We start from the raw sequence: 23,208 nt of genomic DNA, 5'->3' as shown, positions 1-23,208 counted from the left end.
GTGGGATGACATACTCAACGTGCTGAAAGAAAAAGATCATCAAGTAAGAATTTCACCTGCAGCAAAACTATCCTTCAAAAATGAAGGAGGTATTAATACTTTCCCAAAATGTATGTATATATAAAGATAGAATTTGTCACTAGGACATTTTCCTTCCAAGAAATACTAAAGGGAGTCCTTCAGAATTAAATTGACACTAGACAGTAATTCAAATCCACATGAAGGAATAAAGAACGCCTGTAAAACTTAACTACATAAATAAATATAAAAGTATATTTTTTTATTTGTGACTCATTTTTCTATTTGGTTTAAAAGACAATTGCATGAAGCAATAATTATAAGTCTATATGGGCTTATTGTAAGATATTAATATGACAATAACAGAAGGGAGAGGAAGGAGGGAAAGAATAATGGAGGAATGAAGCCATATAGTAGCAAGTTTTTGTGTACTATTAAAATAAAGTTGTTATTAATCCAAACTAGATTGTTATAACTTGTTAAGTATAATCCCCAGAGCAACTGCTAAGAAAATACTTTTAAAATATATGAATAAAGGACAAGGAAATTAAAATGGCATACTTGAAAATATATATTTAACACAACAAAAGGCAGCAGCAATTAAGAAATAGAGGAATAAAAAAGACACAGGACATAAAGAAAACATCGCAAAATGACAAATGTAAATTCCACCTTATCGATGTCAACAATCCACTTCAAAGGATTTTCCTTAAAAAAGAAAGACTGGGCACAGTGGTTCACACCTGTAATCACTGCACTTTGAGAGGCCAAGGCTGGAGGATTGCTTGAGTCCAGGAGTTCGAGACGAGCCTGGGTGACATTGTAAAACCCCATCTCTACTAAAAAGTACAGAAAATTAGCCAGGTGTGGTGGCACATGCCTGTAGTCCCAACTACTCGGGCAGCTGAGGTAGGAGGATCGCTTGAGCCCAGGAAATCAAGTCTGAAATGAGCCCTGATCATGCCACTACACTCTAGCCTTGGTGACACAGTGAGACCCTGTCTCAAAAAAAAAAAAAAAAAAAAAAAAAAAAGACACTTTATTCCAGTGAGCAGTTTGCAGTCTTTTGTACCAAACAAAGGTGTGGTTCAAGAAAACAAAAGGGATTATCTTCTTTAGAGAAAGTTCCCACCCAGGTTCCCCCTCTGGTCTGCGAGGCAAATGAGGAATAAAAGCTTGTTTAGTTCTGACTGGTTGATGCAGGTCGCAGTGTATCAGCTAGGTCCAGGTGGTGAAATGAGACTTTCTAGCAGTTGTTGATTGAGGCAGTAGTAAACAGGAACAGACAGCTATGAATGACCCGAAGTCTCATAAGCTTGTAGGTTCTCTCAGAACACAGAGTACATGTGTGACCTCTAGTCAGCAAATGGCTGCTTGGCTCCATTTTGAATTTAGGACCACTTAGCCACTCGGGATCCATCTTGAAAGATTAGCTCTTTCAGGATTCACATAAGTCAGTATATTAAATATAAATGGAATAAAAACTCCAATTAAAAGGCAGAGATTGGCAGAATATGCTAAAAAAAAATCTAACTATATCTGTCCACAGAGTCACACTTTAGATTCAGTGACACAGGTTGAAAGTAAAAGGATGAAAAAAAACATACCATATAAATAGTAACTAAAATAGCACAACCACTTTAGAAATTGTTCTGGCATTTAAAAAATAAAAATGCCATTATCATTTGACCTAGCAATCCCACTTTATATTTACCAAAAATAAATGCAGACATGTGCCCACACCAAGACTCTTGACTGCAACAGTTCATAGCAACTTTACTGATAAAAGCCCTAAACTGGACACAATCTAAATGTTTGCCAACTGGTGAATAAATAATGTCTGGTATGTCTTTACAATGCAATATTAACAATAAAAAGGAAACTACTGATATATGCAAGAACAAGAATGAATTTCAGAAACATCATGCTGAGGAAAAGTAAGATGAGAAAGAGTGCATACCGTACAATACCCCTTAAAGAGACTCTAAACAAATCAAATCAAATAGACAGTGACAGAAAGCAGATCACTTGTTGTCTTTGTGGTTAATAGTAGAGTTAGGTGGGAGGAGTAACTGCACAGGGGCATGAGGGAACTTTTTGGTTTCTTAAAAATGTTCTATATTTTTATCATGGTGAAAGCTTGTCAAAACACCAAATTGTACACTAAAAATGGATGCATTTATGGATGATTATTTATGCCTCCATAAAGTTGATTTAAAAGAAAAAACCTCAAAGTTGTTATTTTCCCCCATTCTTTTAGCCACACCAAAGTATTTGCTATTAAATCATGCTATCATATGCCTTAGAATCTTCAGACCTATTGTTTCTCCACTCTGAATGTCTTTTCTCCCATCTCCTATCCCCACACTCTTTCCCACATTTTGTGGGGGGGTGTTGATCAGTCAATACCCTCCCATATAATCTACCCTATAGCCCTACTCTGTAATCCTTGATTTACTTGTCTGCCTTACCATCTAAACTTTAAAATTCTTAACAGCAAGGAGCATGGCCTGGTCATAGTAGATATTTACAATTAATGTTGGATATTGAAGGTACTTGTCCAGATACTTTGCTTGCTAGGAATACTTTAAAAGATCAGGAACATTTTAAATCCAGATATAACTCCTCTTGAAATAATGAATTCCTTAAAAACAAACAAAAAAACAAGCAAATTTATGCAATTTATATGGCTACATAACTGATACGAATATTACACGCTAATGCCTTTTTTTTTTTCTTGAGACAGTCTCACTCCGTCACCTAGGCTAGAGTGCAGTAGCACAATTTTGGGTCACTACAACCTCTGCCGCCCCAGTTCGAGCAATTCTCGTGCCTCAGCCTACCAAGTAGCAGGAATTAGAGGTGTGCACCACCATGCCGGCTAATTTTTTTTTATATTTATTGTAGAGACAGGGTTTTGCCATGTTGCGCAGGCTGGTCTCGAACTCTGGGCTCAAGTGACCCTCCCACTTCAGCCTCCCAAAGTGCTGGGATTACAGGTGTGAGCCACAGCGCCCAGCCCACATGCTAGTCCTTAAAGCAATTACTGTTTGGGTTAGACGCAAGGTGGCTTTGGAAACCACCGCAGTGCACAGAATAGTGAAATATTTAATTTTCTAAAATATTTAGTTTTCTAAAATCATAAAGTGACAAGAGTTCACATTATTAAATATGTAATGTAAGTTGTGTTGTGTCAAAGAGAAGCCTTCCTGCTCATTTGGTATCCACTGAATCTGGCAGGTTTATTAAATGAAGGACTGACTAGTGGCATTACTACATACATGTTCCAAACATTAAAATGCATCAACCTTACTGTAAATATTTCTTCCTATTTATAAAGAACTCTGAGGACAGCTCCTTTCATATACAAAGTATGACTAAATGTCTAGTACGAAATCGTAAAAGTAAATTTTCAGATTACCCAGATTTACAATTATGAATATCAAAAAGGGCTGTTGCCATTTGAATTTTTAAGAAATGTTTAAGAAATTGAATTTTTAAGAAATGCATTGTTTTCTGTTCAAAATTTAAAATCAAATTTGTCATATTTAATTATGTTTTTTTAGTTACATAGTTTGTGAGTATTATAAATAAATATAGATCCAGCAAAAGAAAAAGAAAAAATAGGAAAATATTTACATGTTAAAGTACAGTGAATTAAGTTAATGTATAAGGCCAATAGAATAATTGTTACTTCTGCCAGATGGTATTTTACATTTTGATAAAAAGATATATTCTTAATCATATATGTCAAAGAAAAGCGACCATATGTTGTTAAACACTTCCAATTTGTCATTTAATTTAAAAGGCACTACTGATATTGCCATAATTTTTTTTTTTTTGGTGATGTAGTCTATCCTTGGTGTCAATAAAATATAATCTCTTCAAGTAATTTCCTTAGTTTTCTTCAACTGTTTGATCCAACAATTCAATGAAGAATTACCTTAGCATCTACAAAGAAAGAACACCATACAGTGGATAAATCAGAATCCAGAGTATATATTCAAGTTACTATTGGGTGAGAAGCATAACCTCTGTTTTCAAGAAGGCTCTAGAATTTAATTTACTATATTCTAGTAAAGTGAATAAAATATATAGAATAAATCAAATGATTACAAATTGATTTGCCTTAAAGTTAAGAAACCAATATATTCTTTTTGTTTTGTTTTGTTTTTGAGACAGAGTCTCGCTCTGTTGCCCAGGTTAGAGTGCAGTGGCACCGTCTCAGCTCACTGCAACCTCTGCCTCCTGGGTTCGAGTGACTTTAGTGCCTCAGCCTCCCAAGTAGCTGAGATTACAGGCGCACACCACCACACCTGGCTAAGTTTTGTATTTTTAGTAAAGATTGGGTTTCACCATATTGACCAGGCTGGTCTTGAGCTCCCGTCCTCAAGTGATCCACTCGCCTCAGCCGCCAAAAGTGCTAGGATTATAGGCGTGGGCCACCGCACCTGGTCCAGTATATTATTAAGAATAAAAAAAAAAAAAAAAGAGGGTGACTATATTACAAAACAATTTTCCTCTTTACAAAAAGATGTTTAATGAAAAAAACATTAAGGAAGACACAGAAAATGGCATTCAATCTACAATAGAAAAAGGAAACTGGTATTAGATTATTATTAAAACAAAGATTTTATGTGCCTTTATTTCCTCTACTTTTTTGAGAAGGGTATCTCAGCCCCTCTTCCTCTGTCACTCTTCACCCATTTCTTTTCTCACGCTATAGGACTCCATGGATTATTTCTTTCAGGCTTAAAATCTGAATTACCATCTACAAACTGAAGACTTGCAGATTTCTATTGTCTGTGCATCTGTCTTCTCCAGACTTTTCAATGTTATATGGCTGTCACTATTTATCCATTCTTCAGTCGATGGACATTTGGATTGTTTCCAGTTTTTTGCTATTATGAACAATGCTGCTGTGAATATTCTGTGTGTCCCCTGGTGTATCACATCAAGCGATTCTCAATAATATATATCTAGAAGTAAAATTGCTAGATTCTAAGACATACATGTCAGTTTTACTAGATATTACCAAATTGTATTACAATGTGATGTTCAGAATCTCATGACTTTGTGCCATCACTAACAGTGTTGTTAGACTTGTTTATTTTTGACAATCTAATGAAAGTAGAGTGATATATTATTTGTTTTAATTTACATGTTTCTAATTACTAATAAGATTGAATGTGCTTCATATTTGTTGACTATTTATATTTTTTCTTTTCTGAAATGCCAATTCATGACTTGGGCACATTTTTTGCTCTAGAATTAGCTATCTTTTTTTGCATACTTTCAAACTCTTCATTCATGCTTAGTAAAATGAGGATACGTTGCATGGGAAAGGTAATGTAATTAGTAGCAGAACTCAAAATTCATAGTAACCAGTATGTGGGATTGGGGGACAGAAGCAATTTATATGCAACCAATGTCATTTCCTTCTGTGTTATTTTTTTTTTTCTAAAGTGAACACAAATGAAATATTTCAGTGACACTTAAGATTGTGTTGCCATACATGGTGGCTCATGCCTGTAATCCCAGCACAGGAGACCAAGGCTGGGCGATTACTTGAGCCCAGGAGTTCTAAGCTAGCCCAGGCAACATGGTGAAACCCTGTCTCTACAAAAACAAAAAAATTAGCTGGGTGTGGTGGCACGTGCCTGTAGTCCCAGCTACTTGGGGGGCTAAGGCAGGAGGATCACGTGAGCCCAGGGAGTTTGAAGCTGCAGTGAGCCATCATTGTGTCGCTGTACTCCAGCCTGGGTGACAAAGTAAGACCTTGTCTCAAAAAAAAAAGAAAGATTGTGTTTGACACTTAAGATTGCATATGATCACCTCCTTTCTGAGCCAGACAGACATATGGGCTTTGCAGGCCAGTGAGATTGGAATGCTATTTCAGGGATGCTACACTCAGAGTGAGTCTTGAGAAGTCACAGGTATGTTCATTATATTGGCAAATAACTAAGGAAATTTTCCAAACGAACTTTCCACCAATCCGGGAAACTCATATTTGGGTGATGGAGTGTGGAACTGTGTAGTGTAATAAACATGCCCATATGAGTCTGATCTGTCCATTACTTCAGATGTATCTACTCATTGTCTAAAGTGATTGAGACACAAAACCAAAATAAAGTGAATTTCTTATTGCCTGTCATGAATACCACAGGCAGAATGCAAGATAATTTCAGATAGTTCATGAATATTTTCTGTATTAATGGGAATATACTTATTTTGATGTATAATAGAAAAATATAAAAATAACATATCAGACCTGTGATATGATTTCTTTTATTTTTCTTTTTTAAATTTTTGAAAGAGTGTTTCACTCTGTTGTCCAGGCTGGAGTGCAATGGGTGATCACGACTCACTGGAGCCTTGATCTCCCAGGCTTAAGTGGTCCTCCCACTTCAGCATCCCAAATTGCCCAGACTACAGGCGCAAACCACCACACCTGGCTTCTTTTAGAATCTTATATCTAACTTTTATCACCACACTTTATCACAAAGAAAAAGCCACAATAATAATTATTTTAATAATAGAACACATGAATAAAGATGAGAATAATTTGGGGTTTTTAACCTAGAAAATAAGACTAAGGGATGAATTCAAATGAATGCTAAATTATTTCAAGAAAAATGCTGAATGTCCTCTATTCCATAGAAGACACAGAATGATAATTATGAAGAGCTTTACTAATTATAAATAAGGCTTTACCAACTCTAAGGATAAAGTATTTCAGGGCTGGGCACAGTGGCACATGCTTCTAATCCCAGCACTTTGAGAGGCCCGGGTGGGCCTATCACTTGAGCTCAGGAGTTGAGACCAGCCTGGACAACATGGTGAAACCCTGTCTCTACAAAAAAATGCAATAATTAGCCAGGAGTGGTGGTGCATGCCTGTAGTCCCAGCTACTTGGGAGGCTGAAGTAGGAGGATTGCTTGAGCCGGGAAGATTGAGGCTTCAGTAAGCCATAATTATGCCATTGCACTCCAGCCTGAGCAACTGAGTGAGGCCTGTCTCCAAAAAAAAAAAAAAAAATTGTTCTTAAGAGCCTTGAATACAGATGAATGGGGAGGTAACCAATTTTTTAATAATAATGTCCTATCTTCCATTTATTACTCAAGAAGTTGTATAGATGAAAGAAGCTGAAGTACCTCCCCTAAAATTACTAGGATGCAGGGCAGCCAAAGAAAGTAGAAGAGGGAGGAGACCTTACAGCCCAGTATCTCTGAACTATGACTTTTCTTTTTTTTAAAATTTTGAGATGGTGGACTCGCTATATTACTCTTCTGGCTTTAAACTTTTGGTCTCAAGTGACCCTCCTGCCTCAGCCTCCCAAGTAGCTGGGATTACAGACACGCACCACCATGAGACCTTTTTTTAAAAAAAATTATTATTTTTTTTTAAATTTTACTTTCAGTTCTGGGATACATGTGCTGAACATGCAGATTTGTTACATAGGTATACATCATCACTGGTCATTAGAGAAATGCAAATCAAAAACACAATGACATACCATCTCATGCCAGTTAGAATGGCGATCACTAAAAAGTCAGGAAACAACAGATGCTGGAGAAGATATGGAGAAATAGGAACACTTTTACACTGTTGGTGGGAGTGTAAATTAGTTCAACCATTGTGGAAGACAGTGTGGCGATTCCTCAAGGATCTGGAACTAGAAATACCATTTGACCCAGCCATCTCATTACTGGGTATATACCCAAAGGATTATAAATCATTCTACTATAAAGACACATGCACACATATGTTTATTGCAGCACTATTCACAATAGCAAAGACTTGGAACAAATCCAAATGCCAATCAATGATAAGACTGGATAAAGAAAATGTGGCACATATATATCATGGAGACATTTTTTTGAACTAACATGAGTGATCACTTGGAGACACTGTTTATGTGCCTTATTGCTTAAGACAAGTACATCAAATCACTACTGAAGGACTCTTAACCAACTGGTTTTTATTGTAGGATTCAGATAAGTATGGTATTGTCATTTGGTTTTGTTTCAACATGCTCAGTTACTGTTTGCATAAAATTTTGCACCCTTCTTAAGAATTGGAGTAAAAAAAAATTTTCTTAATTCCATAAAATCCTCATACTGGGGCCAATTTGAGTGTTGAAGACGGGAGGGTGAGGATTGAAAAACTGCCTATTAGGTATTATGCTGATAATCTGGGTGACAGAATTATTGGTACACCAAATCCTCTCAACACCCAATTTACCCATGTAACAAATCTACACATGTACCCCTTGAACCTAAAATAAAAGTTAGAAAAACAAATAATTTACAAAACTAAAAATAAATACTTTAAAGCCAAAAAACAAAAAATACATAAATAAAATCCTCAGACTGGATTTTTACTCTTAAAAATACTTTAAATGAGGCTGGGCGTGGTGGCTCACGCCTGTAATCCCAGCACTTTGGGAGGGTTGAGACGGGTGAATCATTTGAGGTCAGGAGTCGAGACCGGCCTGGCCAACATGGTGAAGCCTCATCTCTACTGAAAAAAAAAAATACAAAAATTAGCTGAGCATGGTGGTACATGCTTGTAATCCCAGCTACTCAGGAGGCTGAGGCAGGAGAATTGCTCGAACCTGAGAGGCAGAGGTTGCAGTGAACCAAGATCGCACCACTGTACTCCAGCCTGGGCGACAGAGCGAGACTCCATCTCAAAAAAATCTTTAAGTGTTTTATTATTATAATAATAATTATTATTATAATTATGATAATAATAATTATTATTATTATTTGAGATGGAGTTTCATTCTTGTTGCCCAAGCTGGAGTGCAGTGGTGCGATCTAGGCTCACTGCAACCTCTGCCTGCTGAGTTCAAGCGATTCTCCTGCCTCAGTCTCCCGCGTAGCTGGGGTTACAGGTGCATGCCACCACGCCCGGCTAATTTTTTGTATTTTTAGTAGAAACGGGGTTTCACCATGTTACCCAGGCTGGCCTCAAACTCCTGACCTCAGGTGATCCACCCACCTCAGCCTCCCAAAGTGCTGAGATTACAGGCGTGAGCCACCGCACCTGGTTTAAGTATAGTTTTAAGCACATTTTAAGAGTAAAATATTTGTGACTCGTTGGTTAGGACTTTGACATAAAGTTTCTAAACTTTTTATAAAATAAACTTGATCCACTTACAAACATGAAGATTAAACAGAAATTTGTTAGGTATCAGAGAATATTGCTCAGTTAAACTGCAAAAGCTTCTTAGCCCCTAATAAGGTGGTTTCAGCAAGATCATCTTTGTTGGATAATATTAATTGAGTCTATAAAGAGTCCTATTTTTAGAGTATGACTATTTTTATAATGAGCTTATTTAATTTGTAGACTAGTTTACTTTAAACCTTTTCTAATCTTTGTATTGGTTTTCTGAGCATTTTGTGATTTCTTTATGTAATTATTGTGAATTTAATACATTAAGCAATAATCTTAACGCTTTAAGATGTTGTTGTGGAACAGTCATTTCCTAACAATTGGGTGAAAATGAACTCATTCACAGAGACAATTTGATATTTATTCACAAAATGACAAGAATTTTTTAACAGATAAATGGTAGCTTTTAAAATCTCAGCTGTTGAATGAAAAGGAACAAAAGTGGTAATTCTGAGACTACAAAAAACTTGATTAATAATTAAGTAAAGGGAAGTCTTTTTTAAAATGAGAGATAAATTTTTATTTTGTGCTTCAAAACATAATTGGGCTAGGCATGGTGGCTGACACCTGTTATTCCAGCACTTTGGGAGGCCAAGGTGGGTGGATCACTTGAGATCAGGAGTTCAAGACTAGTCTGGCCAATATGGTGAAACCCCATTTCTACTAAAAATACAAAAATTAGCCAGTCGTGGTGGCATATGCCTGTAATCCCAGCTACTTGGGAGGCTGAGGCAGGAGAATAGCTTGAAATGGGGAGACAAAGGTTGCAGTAAGCTGAGATGGCACCACTGCACCACTGCACTCCAGCCTAGGTGATAGAGTGAGAGTCCATCTCAAAACACAAACAAACAAACAAAACATAATTGGGCCATTAATGCTTAACAAGAGCAATCGAGCTATTAATTATTCTGACTGAAAAACATTATAATAATACAACATCAAATCTTATATATACATTTATATATTTTTTCATAAAGCAACTTTAATGAGACTAGAATGCAAAAAGGCTTGCTTGAGTTATAATACTAACAATGGTATGTATCTGTGCTATGGAATTGCTTCAAAGGTGACACTTTATAATAAAATGCTTTGGAAATTTGGATGACATCAAGGCATTATGCCATATTTCACTAGTATGTAAAATGTTTCTAATGAATTTTAAATGCTTGGAGGAATTTAAAAATAACTCTTAAAAATCACGTATATTATATACACATTTTAAAATACATTCTGTTTTTTTCTAACCTGCATGTGTATGGACTCTGTAGTGCTATAATAAGTAATTAAATAATAATGGGACACATGAGAAAGATTTAAAACCAATCAAAACTACTAAGAACTATACAAACTAAAAACCCCAGCAGGGCGTGGTGGTTCACACCTGTAATCTCAGGACTTTGGGAGGCCAAAATGGGTGAATCACAAGGTCAAGAGATGGAGACCATCCTGGCCAACATGGTGAAACCCCATCTGTACTAAAAATACAAAAATTAGTCAGGCATGGTGGCACGTGCCTGTAGTTCCAGCTACTTAGAAGGCTGAGGCAAGAGAATTGCTTGAATCTGAGAGGCAGAGGTTGCAGTGAGCCAAGATCGTGCCACTGCACTCTAGCCTGGAGGCAGAGTGAGACTCCATCTCAAAAAAACAAAACAAAACAAAAACCCAATATGCTGTTGATTTGGTTAGTGTAAAAAAGGATTTATTTCAATGGCTAGTCCAATGTTTTATTTAATCTTCCCAAAAGTTTAGTAAAAAGAAAAAAAAAAAGCACAAAAAGTCTGGAAACCTTATGCTGCTACCTTTGTGACTTTAAGTCATTTACTGCTTTGGTCCCCAGCGTGCAGAGAGAGTGCTGTTTAACTTCTTATTCTTATTCTCACTCTTATTCTAGCAATGGAACATTTTGTCAAATGGAATCTTACATAGGGCACCAATATATAAAACAGATAAATGCAGAGCTGTTCTGCTAAGGTGGTGGGTGGGAAAACCTGGAGCCCTCTCCAGATTTGTTTATGCTATTTTTTGCTGTATAAAAGTTTCAAAAAACATTTAATGGCTTTGCTTTTGCTTCTGGGTTGTGTATATTCAGAAAAACATTTTATAGTGTAAAACTTTTAAAACATCTCTTCCTTCTTCAAAGACTTTCATATTTAAACCCTTCATCGATCTGGAATTTATTTTAGTGTAAGGGCTCCAACTTGACATTTTTCGAGGTTTCTACCTAGTTGTTCATCCATTTATTAAGCAATTTGTGTTTATCCTGTTGATTTGAAATGTCACCTTTCTCACATAATAAATTGTTCATATCAGCCAGCCATGGTGGCTCCTGCCTATAATCCCAGCACTTTGGGAGGCCAAGTCAGGCTGATCACGAGGTCAGGCATTTGAGACCAGCCTGGCCAATATGGTGAAACCCCATCTCTACCAAAAATACAAAAATTAGCTGGGTGTGGTGGTGCGCACTTGTAATCCCAGCTACTTGGGAAGCTGAGGCAGAAGAATTGCTTGAGCCTGGGAGGCAGAGGTTGGAATAAGCCTAGATTGCACCACTGCACTCCAGCCTGGGCAACGGGGTAAGACTCCGTCTGAAAAAAAAAAAAAAAATGTCCATATTATAGAATCTCTTTCTAATTTCTGGTACTTAAGTTTTAGGAATGTATTATCTCTCCCCATTCTGTTCTCTCCCCATTCTGCCATTCACCAATGACCAAGAAGGACAAATATCTTGTAGTCCTGTTTTGTTTTTTTTAATGTGAAGACTTTCCATTATGTACACAAATGGTTAGTTTTTTGTTTAACTTTGCATATCACATTTACCATTCTTTATTGTCAACTGTGTAAAAAAAATTGTCATCTATTACATTTGCAATCAAATAAGACATACAGTGGTCCCCCACCTTAGCCAAGGGGGATATGATCCAGTGGATATCTGAAACCTCAGATAATACCAAGCCATATATATACACACACATATATATGTACAAGCCATATATATACACACATATATATGTGTGTGTGTGTATATATATATAAATAATGCACAAATTTCATTTTTCTTCTTCACAATATCACAGATAGAAGATTTGTTCTTATCGTAGATCTCCGCAACCTCAGCATATGATTTTCTTTCTTTCCTTATTGAGAACTTTCATCTTTTCACTTAAAAGGAGCATTTGATGGCTTCTGCTTGGCATAGCCAAATTGCCAGCATCACTACTCTTGCATTTTGGGGTCATTATTAAATAAAATAAAGTTATTTGAACATAAGCACTGTGATACCACAACAGTCCATCTATAGCCAGTATGGCTACTGAGTGACTAATGAACAGGTAGCAGTCTACAGATGGGGATGCTGGACACAGAGGTGATTCCTGTCTGGGTAGGACTGAGCGGGACAGTGTGATATTTCATCACACCACTCAGAATGGTGCATGATTTCCAACTTAAGAATTGTTTCTGTAAATTGTTTCTGTAAATTTCTGTAAATTTTTAATATTTACAGACCATGGTTAGTCACAAAATTGCCAATAAGCGAGGACTACTATATATAAATTATTATCAGAGTGCTAAGAGCTTGAATTGTGGGGCCAGAATGGGGACAGTTATAATACTTATTTAGTAGGGTTGTTGTGAGGATCAAATGACTTAATATTTGTAAGATACTTAATAAGTATTATGTCTTATTATTGTTGCATATAATCTATAAATCAAATTATGTAGTTTGTAAGTGATACATTTTATCTTTTAAAAGTTGCTATCCTTAAATACTTTATTTTATTTTATTTTATTTTATTTTATTCCTTTTTTAAATTATCCTTTAAGTTCTAGGGTGCATGTGCACAACGTGCAGGTTTGTTACATATGTATACAAGTGCCATATTGGTGTGGTGTACCCGTTAACTCATCATTTATATTAGGTATATCTCATGCCATCCCTCCCCACTACCCTCACCCCACAACAGGCTTCTATGTCCAACTGATCTCATTGTTCAGTTCCCACCTATGAGTGAGAATATGCGGTGTTTGGTTTTCTGTCCTTGCGATAGTTTACTGAGAATGATGGTTTCCAGCTTCATTTGTGTCCCTACAAAGGACATGAACTCATCCTTTTTTATGGCTGCATAGTATTCCATGGTGTATATGTGCTACATTTTCTTAATCCAGTCTATCATTGATGGACATTTGGGTTGGTTTCAAGTCTTTGCTATTGGGAATACTGCCACAATAAACATATGTGTGCATGTGTCTTTATAGCAGGATGATTTATAATCCTTTGGGTATATACCCAGTAATGGCATGGCTGGGTCAAATGGTATTTCTAGTTCTAGATCCTTGAGGAATTGCCACACTGTCTTCCACAATGGTTGAACTACTTTATGGTCCCACCAACAGTGTAAAAGTGTTCCTATTTCTCCACATACTCTCCAGCATCTGTTGTTTCCTGACTTTTTAATGATCGCCATTCTAACTGTTGTGAGTTGGTATCTCATTGTGGTTTTGATTTGCGTTTCTCTGATGGTGAGTGATGATGAGCATTTTTTCATGTGTCTTTTGGCTGCATAGATGTCTTCTTTTGAGAAGTGTCTGTTCATATCCTTTGCCCACTTTTTGATGGGGTTGTTTGTTTTTTTCTTGTAAATTTGTTTAAGTTCTTTATAGATTCTGGATATTAGCCCTTTGTCAGATGGTCAGATTGTAAAATTTTTCTCCCATTCTATAGATTGTCTGTTCACTCTGATGGTAGTTTCTTTTGCTGTGCAGAAGCTCTTTAGTTTGATTAGATCCCATTTGTCAATTTTGGCTTTCGTTGCCATTGCTTTTGGTGTTGTAGTCATGAAGCCCTTGCCCATGCCTATGTCCTGAATGGTATTGCCTCGGTTTTCTTCTAGGGTTTTTATGGTTTTAGGTCTAAGATTTAAGTCTTTAATCCATCTTGAATTAATTTTTGCATAAGGTGTAAGGAAGGGATCCAGTTTCAGCTTTCTACTTATGGCTAGCCAGTTTATTAAATAGGGAATTCTTTCCCCATTTCTTGTTTTTGTCAGGTTTGTCAAAGATCAGATGGTTGCAGATGTGTGGCATTATTTCTGAGGGCTCTGTTCTGTTCCATTGGTCTATATCTCTGTTTTGCTACCAGTACCATTCTGTTTTGGTTATTGTAGCCTTGTAGTATAGTTTGAAGTCAGGTAGCATGATGCCTCCAGCTTTGTTCTTTTGGCTTAGGATCGACTTGGAAATGTGGGCTCTTTTTTGGTTCCATATGAACTTTAAAGTAGTTATTTGCAAGTCTGTGAAGAAAGTCATTGGTAGCTTGATGGGGATGGCATTGAATCTATAAATTACCTTGGGCAGTATGGCCATTTTCACGATATTCATTCTTCCTATCCATGAGCATGGAATGTTCTTCCATTTGTTTGTATCCTCTTTTATTTCATTGAGCAGTGGTTTGTAGTTCTCCTTGAAGAGGTCCTTCACATCCCGTGTAAGTTGGATTCCTGAGTATTTTATTCTCTTTGAAGCAATTGTGAATGGGAGTTCACTCATGATTTGGCTCTCTGTTTGTCTGTTATTGGTGTATAAGAATGCTTGTGATTTTTCACATTGATTTTGTATCCTGAGACTTTGCTGAAGTTGTGTATCAGCTTAAGGAGATTTTGGGCTGAGACCATGGGGTTTTCTAGATATACAATCATGTCATCTGCAAACAGGGACAATTTGACTTCCTCTTTTCCTAATTGAATACCCTTTATTTCTTTCTCCTGCCTGATTGCCCTGGCCGGAATTTCCAACACTATGTTGAATAGGAGTGGTGAGAGAGGGCATCCCTCTCTTGTGCCAGTTTTCAAAGGGAATGCTTCCAGTTTTTGTGCATTCAGTATGATATTGGCTGTGGGTTTGTCATAAATAGCTCTTATAATTGTGAGATACGTCCTATCAATTCCTAATGTATTGAGAGTTTTTAGCACGAAGGGCTGTTGAATTTTGTCAAAGGCCTTTTCTGCATCTATTGAGATAATTATGTGGTTTTTGTCATTGGTTCGGATTATATGCTAGATTACATTTATTGATTTGCATACGTTGAACCAGCCTTGCATCCCAGGGATGAAGCCCACTTGTTCATGATAGATAAGCTTTTTGATGTGTTGCTAGATTCGGTTTGCTAGTATTTTATTGAGGATTTTTGCATCGATGTTCATCAGGATATCCCTGGACTAAAATTCTCTCTTTTTTGTTGTGTCTCTGCCAGACTTTGGTATCAGGATGATGTTGGCCTCATAAAATGAGTTAGGGAGGATTCCCTCTTTTTCTGCTAATTGGAATAGTTTCAGAAGGAATGGTACCAGCACCTCCTTGTACCTCTGGTAGAATTTGGCTGTGAATCCATCTGTTCCTGGACTTTTTTTGGTTGTTAGTCTATTAATTATTGCCTCAATTTCAGAGCCTGTTATTGGTCTATTCAGAGATTCAACTTCTTCCTGGATTAGTCTTGGGAGGATGTATGCGTTGAGGAATTTATGTGTTTCTTCTAGATTTTCTAGTTTATTTGCATAGAGGTGTTTATAGTATTCTCTGATGGTAGTTTGTATTTCTGTGGGATTGGTGGTGATATCCCCTTTATCATTTTTTATTGCATCTATTTGATTCTTCTCTCTTTTCTTCTTTATTAGTCTTGCTAGCAGTCTATTAATTTTGTTGATCTTTTCAAAATCCCAACTCCTGGATTCACTGATTTTTTGAAGGTTTTTTTGTGTCTCTATCTCCTTCAGTTCTGCTCTGATCTTAGCTATTTCTTGCCTTCTGCTAGCTTTTGAATGTCTTTGCTCTCGCTTCTCTAGTTTTTTTAATTGTGATATTAGGGTATCAATTTTAGATCTTTCCTGCTTTCTCTTATGAGCATTTAGTGCTGTAAATTTCCTTCTACATGCTGCTTTAAATGTGTCCCAGAGATTCTGGTATGTTATGTCTTTGTTCTTATTGGTTTCAAAGAATATCTTTATTTCTGCCTTCATTTTGTTATGTACCCAGTAGTCATTCAGGAACAGGTTGTTCAGTTTCCATGCAGTTGAGCAGTTTTGAGTGAGTTTCTTAATCCTGGGTTCTAGTTTGATTGCACTATGGTCTGAGAGACAGTTTGTTATAATTTCTGTTCTTGTACATTTGCTGAGGAGTGCTTTCCTTCCAACTATGTGGTCAATCTTGGAATAAGTGTGGTGTAGTACTGAGAATAATATATATTCTGTTGATCTAGGGTGGAGAGTTCTGTAGATGTCTATTAGGTCCACTTGGTGCAGAGCTAAGTTCAATTCCTGGATATCCTTGTTAACTTTCTGTCTCATTGATCTGTCTGATGTTGACAGTGGAGCATTAAAATCTCCCATTATTATTGTATGGGAGTCTAAGTCTCTTTGTAGGTCTCTAAGGACTTGCTTTATGAATCTGGGTTCTCCTGTATTGGGTGCATATATATTTAGGATAGTTAGCTCTTCTTGTTGAATTCATCCCTTTACTATTATGTAATGGCCTTGTCTCTTTTGAACTTTGTTGGTTTAAAGTCTGTTTTATCAGAGACTAGGATTGCAACCCCTGCTTTTTTTTGTTTTCCATTTGCTTGGTAGATCTTCCTCCATACCTTTATTTTGAGCCTATGTGTGTCTCTGCACATGAGATGGGTCTCCTGAATACAGCACACCAATGGGTCTTGACTCTTTATCCAATTAGCCAGTCTGTGTCTTTTAATTGGAGCATTTAGCCTATTTACATTTAAGGTTAATATTGTTATGTGTGAATTTGATCCTGTCATTATGATGTTAGCGGGTTATTTTGCTCGTTAATTGATGCAGTTTCTTCCTAGCATCAATGGTCTTTACAATTTGGCATGTTTTTGCAGTGGCTGGTACCTATTGTTCCTTTCCATGTTTAGTTCTTCCTTCAGGAGCTCTTGTAAGGCAGGCCTGGTGGTGACAAAATCTCTCAGCATTTGCTTGTCTGTAAAGGATTTTATTTCTCCTTCACTGATGAAACTTAGTTTGGCTAGATATGAAATTCTGGGTTGAAAATTCTTTTCTTTAAGAATGTTGAATATTGGCTCCCACTCTTTTCTGGCTTGTAGAGTTTCTGCCGAGAGACTTGCTATTAGTCTGATGGGCTTCCCTTTGTGGGTGACCCAACCTTTCTCTCTGGCTGCCCTTAATATTTTTTCCTTTATTTCAGCTTCGGTGAATCTGACAATTATGTGTCTTGGAGTTCCTCTTCTCAAGGAGTATCTTCGTGGCATTCTCTGTATTTCCTGCATTTGAATGTAGGCCTGCCTTGCTAGATTGGGGAAGTTCTTCTGGATAATATCGTGCAGAGTGTTTTCCAACTTGGTTCCATTCTCCCTGTCAGTTTCAGGTACACCAATCAGACGTAGATTTGGTCTTTTCACATGGTTCCATATTTCTTGGAGGCTTTGTTAGTTTCTTTTTACTGTTTTTCTCTAAATTTCTCTTCTCACTTCATTTCATTCATTTGATCTTCAATCACTGATACCCTCTCTTTCACTTGATCAAATTGGCTACTGAAGCTTGTGCATGCATCATGTAGTTCTCATGCCATGGTTTTCAGCTCCATCAGGTCATTTAAGGTCTTCTCTATGCTGTTTATTCTAGTTAGCCATTCATCTAACCTTTTTTCAAGGCTTTTAGCTTATTTGCGATGGGTTCAAACATCCTCCTTTAGCTCGGAGAAGTTTGTTATTACCAATCGTCTGAAGCCTTCTTCTCTCAACTCGTCAAAGTCATTCTCCATCCAGCTTTGTTCCATTGCTGGCAAGGAACTGTGTTCCTTTGGAGGAGAAGAGGTGCTCTGAGTTTTAGAATTTTCAGCTTTTCTGCTCTGGTTTCTCCCTTTCTTTGTGGTTTTATCTACCTTTGGTCTTTGATGATGGTGATGTACAGATGGGGTTTTGGTGTGGATGTCCTCTCTGTTTGTTAGTTTTCCTTCTAACAGTCAGGACCCTCAGCTGCAAGTCTTTTGGCATTTGCTGGAGGTCCATTCCAGACCCTATTTGCCTGGGTATCACCAGCAGAGGCTGCAGAACAGCAAATATTGCAGAACGGCAAATGTCGCTGCCTGATCATTCCTCTGGAAGCTTCGTCTCAGAGGGGCACCCAGCTGTATGAGGTGTCGATCGGCCCCTACTGGGAGGTGTCTCCCAGTTAGGCTACTAGTGGGTCAGGGACACCCTTGAGGAGGCAGTCTGTCTGTTCTCAGATGTCAAACTCCGTGCTGGGAGAACCACTACTCTCTTCAAAGCTGTCAGACAGGGACATTTAAGTCTGCAGAAGTTTCTGCTGCCTTTTGTTTAGCTATGCCCTGTCCCCAGAGGTGGAGTCTACAGAGACAGGCAGACCTCCTTGAACTGTGGTGGGCTCCACCCAGTTTGAGCTTCCTGGCCGCTTTGTTTACCTACTCAAGCCTCAGCAATGGCAGATGCCCCTCGCCCAGCCTCACTGCTGCCTTGCAGTTTGATCTCAGACTGCTGTGCTAGCAGTGAGTGAGGCTCCTTGGGCATAGGACTCTCAAAGCCATGCACGGGATATGATCTCCTTGTGTGTCATTTGCTAAGACTGTTAGAAAAGCACAGTATTAGGGTGGGAGTTTCCTGATTTTCCAGGTACTGTCTGTCATGGCTTCCTTTGGCTAGGAAAGGGAATTCCCCAACCATTTGTGCTTCCCAGGTGAGGCGATGCCCCGCCCTGCTCCGTGGGCTGCACTCACTCTCCGACAAGCCCCAGTGAGATGAACCTGATGCCTGAGTTGGAAATGTGGAAATCACCCGTCTTTTGCATCACTCACGCTAGGAGCTGTAGACTGGAGCTCTTCCTATTCGGCCATCTTGGAACCTCCTCCCTTTTATTTTTTTCTTGATACAAGGTCTCACTCTCTCACCCAAGCTGGAGTGCAGTGGTGCAATCATAGTTCACTGCAGCCTTGGTCTCCCGGGCTCAAGCGATCCTTCCACTTCAGCCTCCAGAGTAGCTGAGACTGCAGGTGTGCTCTACCATGCCTGGCTAATTTTTTTTGTTTGTTTGTTTTTGTTATTTTTTGGTAAAGACTGAAGTCATGCTATGTTGCCCAGGATAGTCTCAAACACCTGGGTTCAGGCAATCCTCCCACCTCAGCCTGGCCTGCCCTTGAATTTTTAATGTGCATATTTAACGTATCAATGTCTAAATTTAATCAGTATCACTCTCATTTCTGCCTAAGCAGGAACTTTAAGATGCTTGAACTCCAATAAACTTCTCTTCTATCTTCCATATTATTGTTGCTCAGTTTCATCTTGCTTTTGAAACTCTCATGATTAATCATTATATTTATTTTTTGTTTGTTTGTTTTTTGAGATGGGTCTCGCTGTCTCCAGGCTGGAGTGCAGTGGCGTGATCTCAGCTCACTGCAACCTACGCCTTTTGGGTTCCAGTGATTCTTCTACCTCAGCCTTCTCTGTGGCTGTGACTACAGGCACATGCCACCATGCCCAGCTAATTTTTCTATTTTTAGTAGAGACAGAGTTTCACCTTGTTAGCCAGGATGGTCTCAATCTCTTGAACTCATGATCTGCCCGCCTCAGCCTCCAAAAGTGCTGGGATTGCAGGCGTGAGCCACCGTGCCCAGCCATTGTATTTATTTTTTCAGTCAATGTTAGACTTACCCACATGATTACTGATTTCTTTGCTTACCATTGTTTCTTACATATGGACTTTATTGCCTTCTTATTGAAATACATCATTTATTAGTTCTTTCAGTGAAAATCTGTGAATAGTAAACTTCTGTAGACTTTGAAAATATATTTTCTTTCACTCTTGTATGATAATTTAACTAGCTACTACATTCTAGGTTATTGCTTATTTTCCCTCAGAATATTAAAAATATTGTTCTGTTGTTTTCAGTCATTTATTTTTGCTATTTTGTTGTAGGTACTCCATTTTTTTAGTTGTTGTTGATTTTGTGATTTTTTGTTTGTTTTTACTTTTGAGATTTTTGTCCTTGAATTTAGTATTTGGAGTGTCATTTTGATATATGTATATCTAGCAATAGATTCATTTTAATTTAATTTTTCAGATTTTGGTGCCCTTCTTCAGTTTGAGGAATTCAAGTATTTCATCAATTTCAAAAAAATTCTCAGCCATCTTCTTTTCTTTGCTTCCCCCTACTTCTCTCCACTCCTTTCATCTGTAACTACTATTAGAGATACACAGTTGGCCCTTGCACAATGGGAGTGGAAAGGATTAGCAGTAGTGAGCCCTGTGCAGTCTAAAATCTGTGTATAGCTTTTGATTCTCCCTAAATTTAGCTATTAATAGTGTATTCTTGACCGGAAGCCTTACCTATAACATAAACAGTCAATTAACACATATTTTGTATATCATATGTATTTTTTTAAAGGTGGAGTTTTGCTCTTTCATTCAGGCTATAGTGCAGTGGTGTGATCATACCTCACTGCATCCTTGAACTTCTGGCCTTAGCAATCCTCCTGCCTCAGTCTCCTGAGAAGCTGGAACTAAAGGGGCAAGCCACCTTGCCCAGTTGATAAATAATCTTTTGTTTGTTAAACCGCTAAGATTTTTCAGTTGTTTGTTATGCAACATAAGCCTAGCCTCTCCAAGGTGGTCTTTCTTGCTTAGTATCCCCCTTTTCTAAAATCTTGCTGGGACTCTGACTGGGAGTCTTCTATCCCTCAGAATCCCAGTAGGAAATAGATACATATTTAAAAGACAGTTTAATGAAGACTTCATTAAGAGATGTGGGAAAATTTAGAGGAACTCAACAAGGGAAAGTGTTAGGAAGGAATTAGATTCCTTCAATTGTAGGAAGCCATTACTACCCTTAGACTTAAACGGGCAAAGGAAGTAGTTGTTACCAGGACCTGAGAGGAGATCCACAGCCACAGGTTATGGGCCATCTGACAGAAACTATGGCCTTAGTGGAATCCAGACATTCTCAAGCTGAGACCTGGCAGGGAGGGAGCCAGAAAAATGAATACGCTAATTCAAGCTTGTCCAATCTGCAGCCAGGAGGGCCCCACACAGACCATGGCAGCTTTGAATGTGGCCTGACAGAAACTCGTAAACTTTCTTAAAACTTTTGCGATTTTTTTTTTTTTTTTAGCTCATCAGCTATCATTAGTTTTAGTGTATTTTATATGTGGCCCAAGACAATTCTTCTTCCAATGTGGCCCAGGGAAGCCAAAAGATTGGACACCCCTGTGCTAATTTCCTTCTTTTCTTGCTCCCTTACCTCCTGCAATTAGCAAAACCCAACCAGAAGCCAGAAGGCAAGGAAGTCTTTAGAGGCCAGCCTCTCTGGGCAAACAGCAGAGTGGGGAGAGTGAAGAACAAATGTAGAGGAAAAAAACATCCAGTGCAAGCCTCATCAAGTCTTGACATATCATGCTCTAGAAAATTAGCTCAACAAATGACATCTAAGGAGGAATTTCATGGCCAAACCACACTTGACAATCACTTTGAAAATTATAAGGATTAGGAAAGATGCACTGATTTTAGGGGACATGCTGGGATATTCAGTCAATTTAGGGGACCATGTGCATCTTCCCTAAGATTAGTTAAAAATTACTTTAGAATTAATTAAAATTAAAACTTTAAAAATAAAAACAGGAAATGGGTGTGTTTACATCTGAACTGAATAAAATTTAAAAAGAAGATGATCAATGTATTTTATCTTTAAAATCGCGTTCCTACCATCACCGTAAGTTGTAATTTTGGATATCCGGCAAACTTCCCACTCTAGTTTATTGTGAGCTCTTTCAATACAGAAACCTAATCTTAAAACTCTAGTATCTTGCTCGGTTCTCAAGAAATAGGGTAAATGAATGAATGAATGTTAACCACAAAACGATTCTGCAGGATGGATAGTGAAGGAATTTATTTCATAGGTTACTTGAACAGAGTTTATATCTGTGCTGTAACAATGCAGCCCTATTTTGAAGGATGCACACAACTGTTGGAAACGGAAACAGAAGTTTATTCTAGCACTCCCCCTCCCCTTGTTTTTGTTTTTCTTTTAAGAACAATCGGTGAACTCAAATGAGTGAGTTATGTCATTATAGAGGTAAATTTATTTCTGCTGTAAGTTTTTGAAAAATTATTTGCAAATTTTGCTGCTCTTTTCCTTCCTTCCTTTCTTTCTTTTCTTCTTCTTCTTCTTATACTTCTTCTTCTTCTTTTTTTTACAGAGTCTCACTGTCACCCAGGTTAGAGTGCAGTGGCGTGATCTCAGCTCACTGCACCTTCCACCTCCCAGGTTCAAGTGATTTTCCTGTCTCAGCCTCCTGAGCAGCTGTGACTACAGTACAGATGCCCGCCACCATGCCCAGCTAATTTTTGTATTTTTAGTAGAGATGGGGTTTCATCACATTGGCCAGGCTGGTCTCAAACTCCTAGCCTCAAGTGAACCACCCATTTTGGCCTCCCAAAGTGCTGGGATTACAAGTGTGAGCCATAATACCTGGCCCTTTCTTCTCTTTTGTTTTTGTTTGTTTTTTAGAGATGAGACCTATTTTGCCCAGGCTGGAGTGCAGAGGCATGGGTGGGATCATAGCTCACTGCAGCTTTGAACTCCTGAGCTCAAGCAACTCCCCTGCCTCAGGCTAGCTGCAGTTCTGTAGCTAGGACTACAGGTATGCACCACCACCCCTGGCAAATTTTTTATTTTTATTTATTTATTTTTTTGTAGAGACAGGGTCTCACTATGTTTCCTACGCTGGTCTCGAACTCCTGGCCTCAAGTGATCCTCTAGCCTCAGTCTCCTAAATTGTTGGGATTACAGACATAAGCCACCATTCCTGGCCTCTTATATTTTATTATTATTATTATTTTGAGACAAAGCCTCACACTGTCACCCAAGTTGGAGTGCAGTCACGGGATCACAGTTCACTGCGGCCTCAAACTCCTGGGCTCAAGCGATCCCACCTCACCCTCCAGAGTAGCTGGGACTACAGGCGTGTGCCACCAC

The sequence above is a fragment of the Theropithecus gelada genome, chromosome 12 (genome assembly GCF_003255815.1).
Source record: "Theropithecus gelada isolate Dixy chromosome 12, Tgel_1.0, whole genome shotgun sequence".
Classification (NCBI taxonomy): Eukaryota; Metazoa; Chordata; class Mammalia; order Primates; family Cercopithecidae; genus Theropithecus; species Theropithecus gelada.
The sequence above is the reverse complement of the archived record's forward strand: the minus strand, read 5'-3'. Positions refer to the sequence as shown.